This window comes from Mustela lutreola, chromosome 6 (assembly GCF_030435805.1).
Source record: "Mustela lutreola isolate mMusLut2 chromosome 6, mMusLut2.pri, whole genome shotgun sequence".
Classification (NCBI taxonomy): domain Eukaryota; kingdom Metazoa; phylum Chordata; class Mammalia; order Carnivora; family Mustelidae; genus Mustela; species Mustela lutreola.
The window spans coordinates 83,133,025-83,135,051 of NC_081295.1; positions in this window are offsets into that span (position 1 = coordinate 83,133,025).

Genomic DNA, 2,027 nt, shown 5'->3' on the forward strand with positions numbered 1-2,027 from the left:
GGAAATTTTCTAACTCTTTTGATGGGAACGTATATTAATATGGTCAGTTTTTAAAGAACTTTGATAATATGTAGTATATCTTAAAGATTAATATGTACTTCAATCCAGTACTTTCATTTCTAGATATATACCCCAGGGAATTTCATTGATATAAGCACACAGAAATATTAAAGGAAGTTTCTCTGAAACATTTATAGGCATATTTTGGAGATATTGTGGGCTCAGTTCAGGCCACCACAATAAAGTGAGTTTTACAATAAAGTGAGTGAGATGAGGGCACCTGGCTGGCTCAGTCATTAAGTGTCTGCCTTCAGCTCAGGTCATGATCCCAGAGTTCTGGGATCGAGCCCCGCACTGGACTCCCTTCTCAGTGGGAGCCTGCTTCTCCCTTTCCCACTCCCCCTGCTGTGTTCCTGTTGTCAATATCTCTCTTTCTCTGTCAAATAAATAAATAAAATCTTTTTTAAAAGGTGAGTGAAATGAGTTTTTGGTTTCCCAGTGCATATAAAATGTACATACCTGAATTTAAAATACTTTATTGTTAAGAAATGGGAACCATCATCTGAACCTCCAGTGAATTGTAGTCTTTTTGCTGGTGGAGGGGCTTGCCTTTTTTTTTTTTAATTAACATATAATGTATTATTTCTTCAGGGGTACAGTTCTGTGAATCATCAGTCTTACACAATTCACAGACCTAACCATAGCACATACCCTCCCAAATGTCCATAACCCAGCCACCCTATCCTTCCTCCCCCACCCATCAACCCTCAGTTTGTTTCATGAGATTAAGAGCCTCTTATCATTTGTCTCCCTTCCCACTCCCATCTTGTTTCATTTTTCTCTCTCCCTACCCCCATGACTCCCCACCCTGCCTATCAAATTCCTCATATCATAGATATCATATGATAATTGTCTTTCTCTGATTGACTTATTTCACTCAGCATAATACCCTCTGGTTCCATCCGTGTCATTGCAAATGGCAAGACTCATTTCTTTTGATGGCTGCATAGTATTCCGTTGTATATATATACTACCTCTTCTTTATCCATTCATCTGTTGATGGACATCTAGGTTCTTTCCATAGTTTGGCTATTGTGGACATTGCTGCTATAAACATTGGGATGCACATGCCCTTCCAGATCACTACGTTTGTATCTTTAGGGTAAATATCCAGAAGTGCAATTGCCGGGTTGTAGGGTAGCTCTATTTTCAACTTTTTGAGGAACCTTCATGCTGTTTTCCACAGTGGTTGCCCCAGCTTGCATTTCCACCAACAGTGTAGGAGGGTTCCCCTTTCTCTGCATCCTCATCAACACCTGTTATTTCCTGACTCGTTAATTTTAGCAATTCTGACTCGTGTGATTTTGATTTGTATTTCTCTGATGCCAAGTGATGTTGAGAATTGTGTCTGTTGGCCATTTGGAGGTCTTCTTTACAGAAATGTCTGTTCATGTCTTTTGCTCATTTCTTGATTGGATTATTTGTTCTTTGGATGTTGAGTTTGGTAAGTTCTTTATAGTTGTTGGATACTAGCTTTTTATCTGATATGTCATTTGCAAATATCTTCTCTCATTCTGTCCGTTGTCTTTGGTTTTGTTGACTATTTCCTTTGCTGTGTAAAAGCTCTTGATCTTGTTGAAGTCCCAAGAGTTCATTTTTGCCTTGCTTCCCTTGCCTTTGGTGATGTTTCTAGACAGAAGTTTCTATGGCTAAGGTCAAGAGGTTGCTGCCTGTGTTCTCCTCAAGGATTTTGATGGATTCCTGTCTCACAGTGAGGTCTTTTATCCGTTTTGAGTCTATTTTTGTATGTGGTGTAAGGAAATGGTTTCATTCTTCTGCATGTGACTGTCTAATTTTCCCAACACCATTTGTTGAAGAGACTATCTTTTCTCCATTGGATATTCTTTACTGCTTTGTCGAAAATTAGTTGGCCATAGAGTTGAGGCCATTTATGGGCTCTCTGTTCTGTTCCATGGTCTATGTGTCTGTTTTTGTGTCAGTACCATACTGTCTTGATGATTACAGCT